A 10145-nucleotide genomic window follows, 5' to 3' on the forward strand; every position below is an offset into this window, starting at 1 on the left:
AAAACCCGGTCGCACGCACATCCATTGCAATCATATGTTCCAAATCATTGTCTGGGTATGCAGTGTCCAGGGGTGCCCCCTGGCCGGGTAGGTGTATCTTGCAGATGACAAATGTGGAGAGCCATAAATGGTACATTGCACAAAACACACAGGAACTCACATATACATCATTGACAGGGGACATCTGACAGTGAATGGAATGGACACACCAATATAGCTGACACCATAGAATGTTCGCATTCACACTCGGTGCTGTTGTGAGCTGCATCACACTCCTACATCGTGCTGAAACATAGGCATCCTTCACACAACACACCACTCACTGACATAGACACTGTAGACACAAGGTCTAACCTGGACAGCATTGGAGGAGACATGCTACTCACAGCAGCCAAACTGCAACACACACACCACAGGCCCTCACTGTCATGAGCATTGAAAAGCCAGTGTGCTACCTTGTCCAATCCATGTCACCATGGAGAACATTGACACAGCACCAGACTCATTAACGATGGTGACATCATCACTTGTATGAAATGAGATGGGAACTAGGAACACAGGAAAAAAACACTTCCTCCAAAGAGATCACAGGCATACCGGACTGTGACCATGTCATACCAATACACCAATGTGGCACACAAAGACTAGCAAACTCTGCTACCACACATGCCCCAATAGTACAACAGATCCCCAGTGGAATAGCACGTATGTCCTTGTTAAAGCTCACATGTGTACAGGGATGACACACCTGTGTCAGCAACGTGATGGCCCTTGAGTAGTAATGGTCATGTACAGACAAATCTATCCATGAGCTGGGCATGCACACACTTCGACATGCACATTGAAATGTTTCATCTTGGCTGGGTAATGGGCAACAACAATATCAATCTCTGTCCGTGTCAACCCGGAACAAAGCAGTGTACAGACAAACATCTGTTCGTACAGTAGAAAATGTCATGTTTGTGAACCATTGATGCCTGTAGAAACCCAACATACATTGTGTGTCTCTTCCAAACACAGGTGGTGCTGGGGATACAGCACCAAATGAAGAGGATTCCCATTCCCAGACTCTGGCGGATACTGAGCTCTCTGGTTTGACTCTGTCTTTGTCCTCTTCGGATGACGACGAACAACCTGGCACCTCCGGTGTGAGTCATCATGCAGCACCAGCAGCACCAACATCTGCACCCTCTGTACCCATGCCTCCAGCATCTGGAAACAGACAGGGCACCCCCGCCAACACGGACAGACCAAGGCCACAGAACACCAACAGCACAGGGACATAGGACCCCCCGGAAGCTACAGCCAACACCACCAGCAACACCACCCAAGGGGTCCCAGTGTCACCTGTGCGTACCTCCGCTGGTCCTGCCCGTGTGGAGAGGGGTGCTGGGAGGGGTGGGAGGCACAGGGCACGCCTTGCAGAATGGTCTGGACTGCATGATGACCCCCAACTGGCACGCATCATAGATGCATACCAGAATAGCACCGGAGGATTTGGCCAGGTAGTGGGGATCCTCAAGGACATACAACAGGAGCAGGCTGCCCACCATGCCCGCATGGAGGCAAAGTGGGATGCACTTACTGCGGTGCATCGGGACATACTCCAATGCCTCCGCCAGATCAGCACAAACATGTCCACACCTCCCTGTGTGGCCACAACATCTGTTGCCACATGATCTGCCAGTGCCACAGGGATGGAGGAGGACTCTGGCGGAGAGTCCCCTGCACCGCAGAGGCCTGCATCTGAGGATACCGCCCCCAGGAAGAAGAGGTGTCGTCCGAAGAAGGACATGTGAGAGGCAGATGTCCCTGCACACCCCCCAGGGCCTCTAAACCTGTTCTGGACAATGTTATTTGTGCGCAACCCGTTCACCTTGTCCGATCGGACACAACTCGCCCACATGACATGGAGGGTTCATGTTGGTCCAATGTAGCAGATGACTGTGGACTTTACTCTGGACATTTCATCTACCAACACTTCCAACTCTACTGTGAACTTTGGATCCAAAACCCAATGTACAGCACCCACCATCCTGTGCACTTTCCTCACACATGTTCGTAAATAAACTCACCAGTACACCATACTTGCCTCTGTTGTGATTCCAACTTGTCATGTGACATGGAGATGTTGATCTGCTAAACAACACTGTGCATGCCAAATACTACAACAATGTGACCACCGTTATGTGAGTCATGGTGACGTGACACATTTGAGGGAGACACACCACTATGGCACCACAACACATACTCACCATGGCCATGTTACTCATCACACACAATGATGTTGACCTGAAACACATTGGCATGCACAGACACAACACCAACCCCAGTCAGTGGTAACAAGTCCACGGGTGAGGTAAGCAGATGTCAGTCAGATGTGGGAAGACAGACAACGCACATAAAAAAGCGTAGCACAGGTTCATTACACATAGCAACATGTTTATTCCACAATACTTGCAAGGTAATTCTACGTGACAGTGGACACACGGTCACAACATGTCGGAGAATTGAAGTCCAGGGATGTGTGGTACATCAGTTGATGGGAATTGACAACTTCCACTCGGGTGTTGGATTCTGGGCAAAGTAACCTGGGAAGGACAGCCACAAGACACAGTCAAAAGCACAGCAGAACAGGAGGGAAATGCAATACATATGCACAAAACATGTCAAAAGAAACCTACACAGAAAAAAGTTAGCAGTTCGACACTATTGTGGAGTACAGACCACCTGAAAGGACACATCACTGCAAGCATACAGTCAAGTAGCACACAGACACACTCAAACAGCAACAGAGCAGCCTCAACACATCTCAGGCCAACTCAATATATTGACATTACAACCCTGTGAACTCATGTTCAGGTGAAGAAGTTGTTGATGAGCTGTGTGCGGACGTCACCCTCATCATCATCATCACTGGCATAGTGGCCCAGGCCTGGATCCTCCACAGGTGGCGGAGGTAGGTCATTGTCATCCTGGATGAGAGGCACCTTCTTCCGCTCTGCCATGTTGTGTAGCATGCAGCATACAAGGATAATTTTGCACACCTTGGCAGGGTCATGTGGCAGGGCCCCTCCGGTCTTGTCCAGGCAGCGGAAGCGGCTCTTCAGGAGACCAAACCTCTGCTCAATCACCCTCCTGCTACATGTGCCTCATTGTAGCGCATCTCAGCTGGTGTCACAGGGTTGCGGAGGGGCGTCAGCAACCACGGCATGTTGGGGTATCCGGAGTCACCTACATACAAACAATTGAACAATTAGCTGAGTTTTGAAAGAGGGTGGAATACAACATTGCCAAACACACACAATGGTAAACAGTAAGTACACACCGACAAGCCAGGCACGCTGTTCTGGCATCTGTGACATCAGTGTCGCAATGTGACTACTCCACATCGTGTGCAGAACTGGGGAAACGTGAACACACATGTGATACACATGTCTGCCAGACATACTACCAGAGCATTGATGGAGTGGTAGTGCTTCCTGTTCCGGTATGCCTGCTCATGTGCCCGTGGTGGTACCAGGGCCACATGGGTACCATCAATAAATCCGATGACGTTCTGCATCCTCCCCAGTGTATAAAAAGCATCCTTGATGTCAGTGAGTTGACCTGGGCTCGGAAACTTGATGTACAGGTCAAGGAAATTCAACATCCCCTCCAAGACATCGCATAGCACACGACTGGACATTGTTTGTGACATACCACCAGCAGTAGCCACAGTGTACTGGAAGGTAGCAGCAGCAAAGAATTGCAGGGATGCCATCACCTTCACCTATGGGGTCAGTGCTGTAGGGTATGTCCAGCCAGGTAGCAGATGTGGCGCCAACTGCTCCGCCAACTCCTCAGTCACTGGCCTGGTGAAGCAGTACCGTCGGATGCAGTCGTGTTCCTGCATGGTTTCAAGGTCTGGGAACGGTCTATGGACAGCTGGTGCCCTGCAGAACAGAGATGCACAAAGGACGATAGTGGGTTCATCCACCCATGTGGCCATGACCAAGCAAAATATCACATGATACATCATGACAATACACAATGTACTGAGATGTGTGCTGTTGGGCATGGACACATGTGTCACCTACATGGACATCACCTCACATCTCAAGGCCACATGTCCACATGAGTCCCATGTAGTGCAATGGCAAATCATTGGGCTGTGTCACCCTACCTATGTACTGCTGTGACGTTACAAACACACACCACAGTGACAAGTGAGGCCTGATGTCTCCCAGGCTTCACAGATCTTTGCCATGCAGATACCCAGGGTCCTTGTATTGCCACATCGACACTGGCATGCCATGGTGTATCACGTACACGCCACAAGGCAAGCGTGAGTCCCACAGGTAGTGGCCACTGTTGTCTCTGCAGGCCCTATATGGATGTCTCTCAGACACACACACAACAGCAAGCTTGCTGCACATACCACATGAATGTGGAGACTGTCTCCCATTGAGCACATTTGATCAGACACATCTGAGACACAACATGCACATAAACTGTGGGTGTACATCAGAATTGTGGCTACAGGTCTCACTGTGACGTACATGCCATCACCCCCAGGACTCAGGGTGTATGTGACATATCCGAAACATATCCAACCTGCAACTGTGTCCATGACTCATGCCCATAACTGTACAGTTGCACATCACAGTGGTAATGTGCACAACACACAAAGGATTCTGCCCCCATGAACACGTGCACAGCCTGGGAGTGGCTGCACAAAAGTGCCACCCAACAAACAAAATGTTGACCCCCCTCAACACATAGGGAATGCAGCCTTACATGCCATGGGACACTGTGTGGCCAATGTTGTAGTGTGGTAGGTGTGCACATGTGTCCCTGGCAAGTAATTGTGTGTTGAAGCCGTCAAATAGTCACACCAATGAGGTCCGACGCGGGTAGCAATGCATACGCACTGCACGGTTCATGACCGAGCCGTGCGTACGCTTTGCCATTGACTGCAATGAGGTCCAACGCGGGTGACAATGCGTACGCATTGCACGGTTCATGACCGAGCGGTGCGTATGCTTTGCCATTGACTGCAATGAGGTCCGACGCGGGTGACAATGCGTACGCATTGCACGGTTCATGACCGAGCGGTGCGTACGCTTTGCCATTGACTGCAATGAGGTCCGACACGGGTGACAATGCGTACGCATTGCACGGTTCATGACCGAGCAGTAAGTACGCTTTGCCATTGACTGCAATGAGGTCCGACGCGGGTGACAATGCGTACGCATTGCACGGTTCATGACCAAGCCGTGCGTACCCTTTGCCATTGACTGCAATGAGGTCCGACGCGGGTGACAATGTGTACGCATTGCACGGTTCATGACCGAGCCGTGCGTACGCTTTGCCATTGACTGCAATGAGGTCCGACGCGCGTGACAATGCGTACGCATTGTGCGGTTCATGACCGAGCTGTGCGTACGCTTTACCATTGACTGCAATGGGGTCCGACACGGGTGACTATCATGCATGCGCGTCGGGCAGGCATGGTCCGAGACAGGCGTACGCCTTGGCCAGTGAATCGTATGGAGACGGGTGCATGTCTATTTTCAAAATACGCATTGTACCGTCAGATGACCGAGCCGGGCGCACCCATTGGCTCTGGACTGTCATGGAGACGGATGCAGATTCAAAACTTGTTCGAGCTGTGCGCTGGAAATTCAGTTGGATGCCTGCAACAATGTTGCAATTGCTAGGGTTTCATGAAGGTGAAGATTAGAATGATGCGGAAGACGTGTACGAGTCGTACATTTCCATGGATTGGCCAGATTCATAGAATGCAACTGTGTTGGACCTATCACTGGGGACACATGGCACAGAGTCTGCCTCTGCAGCACAGATATAAGGCTAGCTGTCCCCCAGGGTGCTCACTTGCCTGCACTGCATGCTACTGGACCACATCTCTGCTACCACTGCTGCTGTCTCTGCATCCTCTGGCTCCTGCTATGGCACGTACTCTGGAGCCGGCCCCAGCCTTCACTGAGGAGGAGAACCAGGCCCTGCTGGACGGGCTTCTTCCACAGTACAGCAAGCTGTATGGGAAACCAGGGGAGCAGGTGAGTGTGCAGTCCACTGCCTTCCTAATTATGCATGTTGTCTGACTAGCAGTACTAGCAGTGTGTACACCAGTGGCAAGCATACTCACTGAGTACTTTCATCCCCCAAAGTGTGTAGGTACATGTAATGGACAGGTGTTCTGCAGCTAAAGTGCATTTGTGCAAGCTTAAACTTCCCAGGCATTGTTAACATGTCAGACATGCAGGGGATTTGTCCTTTTCCATGGGTGCACTACCTGTGTCACTCATCTCCCTTTGTGATGATGACATGTATATCCAAATGTGTGCAGCACAAATATGGGGCTTGTGTGTTAATGAACTTTTAACTTTGTCATCCTCACAGGTTGATGCCCACCAGAAGCAGGAGCTATGGCTGACCATCGCCCGGGCAGTCCGTTCGTTGGGGGTCTACAAGCGCCGGATCCGCAACTGCTAGAAGAGGTGGCAGGACCTTCGGGGCTGGACCCAGAGGTTTGCAAGAGTCCAGCTGAAGCTGTCGCCTCCTCGCAGGAGGGGCGTACACCGGACCCTGACCCCCCACATGCTCCAGATACTGGCGGTGGTCTTCCCGGACCTGGATAGGCAGCTGAAGGCCAGACAGCAGCAAGGAGGGGGTAAATCCATGCCTAATCTGTGTACTATGTCTGACGTGCTAATTGCAGTCTTTTGGCCTGGTCACACTTCCACATTACGTAGGTCTTGTAGTCCTATACTCATGTCCCTCAATTGTGTGATGCACCCTCCTCATCTGATCCACAGGTGTGGACCCTACAGTCCGTTGCTTGTGTCACTAGGGCGCTGTGTCCCTGCAGTCAGCTATGCTTCAGCTTCCGGACAGCATCTGTTCCCGTGACTCTGTTGTGTGTTTCATGGGTGGGTCAATTGTTTACCCAATGCCTGAGATCTGACATTTGATCTGTGTGTGCCCTTGATATGTGTTCCAATTGCTGGTCTGACTCGCCACATGTGGCTGGGGTATTTCAAACAAAGCATGCAGCAGGGGACTCCAATTTGTGTCCCTCAGGAGTATGTATATCAAGTGTGTCACACTTGCTTAGCCACCTGACTACTGTCCAGGGCTAAACAATGTTTCACGTAGACCTGGGCAGTCATGCCTCTTCAAGGGCATTTAGAAACACTCTGTAATCCCACTCCTGTGTATCAACTTACACGTTGTGCTTAGTGACATGTGCCTTCAGGTGTCTGCCTCTGTGTCATTGTGGTGTGGCTTCCTGTTATGTACAACTGGGGTGTTCATGAGTTTGAGGGTCAGCATGACATCTGAGATGTGACTATGAGAGACAAGACCTGTGTGACATATGTGTGATCATTTGATAGTGCACAATGGTGTATGCAACTGTGCACTTCAGGCAGCTGGGTTACATGCACAGCAGACTGTGATGTGCTAATGTACATGGAGTTGTGTTCGCAGAGACTCATATGTCTATTTTGTATGATGTGGGGTCTTCTGGGTCCGGGATATGTTGTTTGCAGGGGATGGGCAAGTGCACTTGTCAGCTGCAGAGTTTGCTTTACCCCTGAGCTATGATTGTGACACAGTGCATACTGTTGTTGTCTGGATGCCCTGCCCCTGTGACAGGAGACAGTGTTGACTGACTTTCCAGGCATGCCAGTGCCTTGGCATTTGACTTGCTATGAGTGATCCTGCATTGTGTTCAAGTGGGCTCCATGCACCCCATTGTGGCATTGACTATCTACTGGCATGCATCACAAGCATGTGAAATGAGACTATGGCCATCCCTTCGTCCTGACACCTGTACTGAGTCAGTGGCAAGAGATGTGCTGTGTGTATAGTGACATACTCCTACATACTTGACTTCTGAGACTTGAACCGGGAGACAGAATCGGGTAGCATGCTCCGTGTTGCGCGCTGTGCCTGTATGTATATTTTCTGCCCTCAATTTTAAATTCAGTGTACTGTGTGAGGCTGTTTTAGAGCACTGTGTGAGGCCATTTAAAAAAAATAATAAATTCCACATTACCGCATTTTTTGCCGCATAGAGTTATTCACTGGGGGCAGCGAGGTCCGCTGACAGCTGCTGAGGCAGGAGTAGCTGGGAAAAGGACAGGTGCCATCTTGGTGGGAGTGAGGGCTGGCGGGCTAGTTGTTTAAGTGACGTTAAATGCCGGCACTGCTGCGGCCGCGCAGACCCTTGACTCCTGAGGCTTGAGCCGGGAGACAGAATCGGGTAGCCTGTTCCGTGTTGCGCGCTGTGCCTGTATGTATATTTTCTGCCCTCAATTTTAAATTCAGTGTCCTGTGTGAGGCTGTTTTAGAGCACTGTGTGAGGCCGTTTTAAAAAAATAATAAATTCCACATTACCGCATTTTTTGCCGCATTTAGTTATTCACGGGGGCAGCGAGGTCCGCTAACGGCTGCTGAGGCAGGAGTAGCTGGGAAAAGGACAGGTGCCATCTTGATGGAAGTGAGGGCTGGCGGGCTAGTTGTTTAAGTGACATTAAATGCCGGCACTGCTGCGGCCGCGCAGACCCTTGACTCCTGAGGCTTGAGCCGGGAGACAGAATCGGGTAGCCTGTTCTGTGTTGCGCGCTGTGCCTGTATGTATATTTTCTGCCCTCAATTTTAAATTCAGTGTCCTGTGTGAGGCTGTTTTAGAGCACTGTGTGAGGCCGTTTTAAAAAAAATAATAAAATCCACATTACCGCATTTTTTGCCGCATTGAGTTATTCACGGGGGCAGCGAGGTCCGCTAACGGCTGCTGAGGCAGGAGTAGCTGGGAAAAGGACAGGTGCCATCTTGGTGGGAGTGAGGGCTGGCGGGCTAGTTGTTTAAGTGACGTTAAATGCCGGTACTGCTGCGGCCGCGCAGACCCTTGACTCCTGAGGCTTGAGCCGGGAGACAGAATCGGGTAGCGTGTTCTGTGTTGCGCGCTGTGCCTGTATGTATATTTTCTGCCCTCAATTTTAAATTCAGTGTGCTGTGTGAGGCTGTTTTAGAGCACTTTGTGAGGCCGTTTTTAAAAAATAATAAATTCCACATTACCGCATTTTTTTCCGCATAGAGTTATTCACGGGGGCAGTGAGGTCCACTGACGGCTGCTGAGGCAGGAGTAGCTGGGAAAAGGACAGGCGCCATCTTGGTGGGAGTGAGGGCTGGCGGGCTAGTTGTTGTTCAAGTGACATTAAATGCTGGCACTGCTGTGGCCGCGCAGACCCTTGACTCCTGAGGCTTGAGCCGGGAGATAGAATCGGTTGGTAACGTGTTCCGTGTTGCGCGCTGTGCCTGTATGTATATTTTCTGCCCTCAATTTTAAATTCAGTGTACTGTGTGAGGCTGTTTTAGAGCACTGTGTGAGGCCGTTTTAAAAAAAGAATAAATTCTATATTACCGCATTTTTTGCCGCATAGAGTTATTCACGGGGGGCAGCGAGGTCCGCTGATGGCTGCTGAGGCAGGAGTTGCTGGGAAAAGGACAGGCGCCATCTTGGTGGGAGTGAGGGCTGGCGGGCTAGTTGTTGTTCAAGTGACGTTAAATGCCGGCATTGCTGCGGCCGCACAGTGGCCGCGCGCAGCGGGCGCGCCAAAGGCGCACCTAAGGCAAGCCCGTCTGCGCCCGTCCGCGCACGACAGTCGCCGGTCGCCAGGCTCCCTGCCTGAGTTCCCACCGATTTTATTAGTTATTCGCATGAGGAACTTCTGGGGCTGGAAGCCAAGTGCTCTGCTTCTCGCTGGGTGCACCAGGCTGACTCCTTCAAGTGTAAGTCTTGCTCATTTCAGCTGCCAGGGGTGGATAGGGTACCATTCACCCCAGATGCTGCGGAGTTCAAGTTTTTTAGTTTGAACTGTTGGTCTCTCGCGAAACATCATGCAGAGGTGTTCGACTTGTTAATAGATGAGGCCCCAGATGCCTTATTTTTAACAGAGACTTGGCTCACGCAGGACTCGGTGGCTGTGCCCTGGTTGGCCCTTCCCCAGGGATATGTGTTGAAGACAGTTAATAGAGAGGGGGGGGCGGGGGTTGTGGTATTGCAATGATTATTAAAGATGTTTATAACTATAGTTTTATTAAAGAGAACATTGCGGAATGTGAAAGTGCAGTGT

This window comes from Triturus cristatus, chromosome 3_2 (genome assembly GCF_964204655.1).
Source record: "Triturus cristatus chromosome 3_2, aTriCri1.1, whole genome shotgun sequence".
Classification (NCBI taxonomy): domain Eukaryota; kingdom Metazoa; phylum Chordata; class Amphibia; order Caudata; family Salamandridae; genus Triturus; species Triturus cristatus.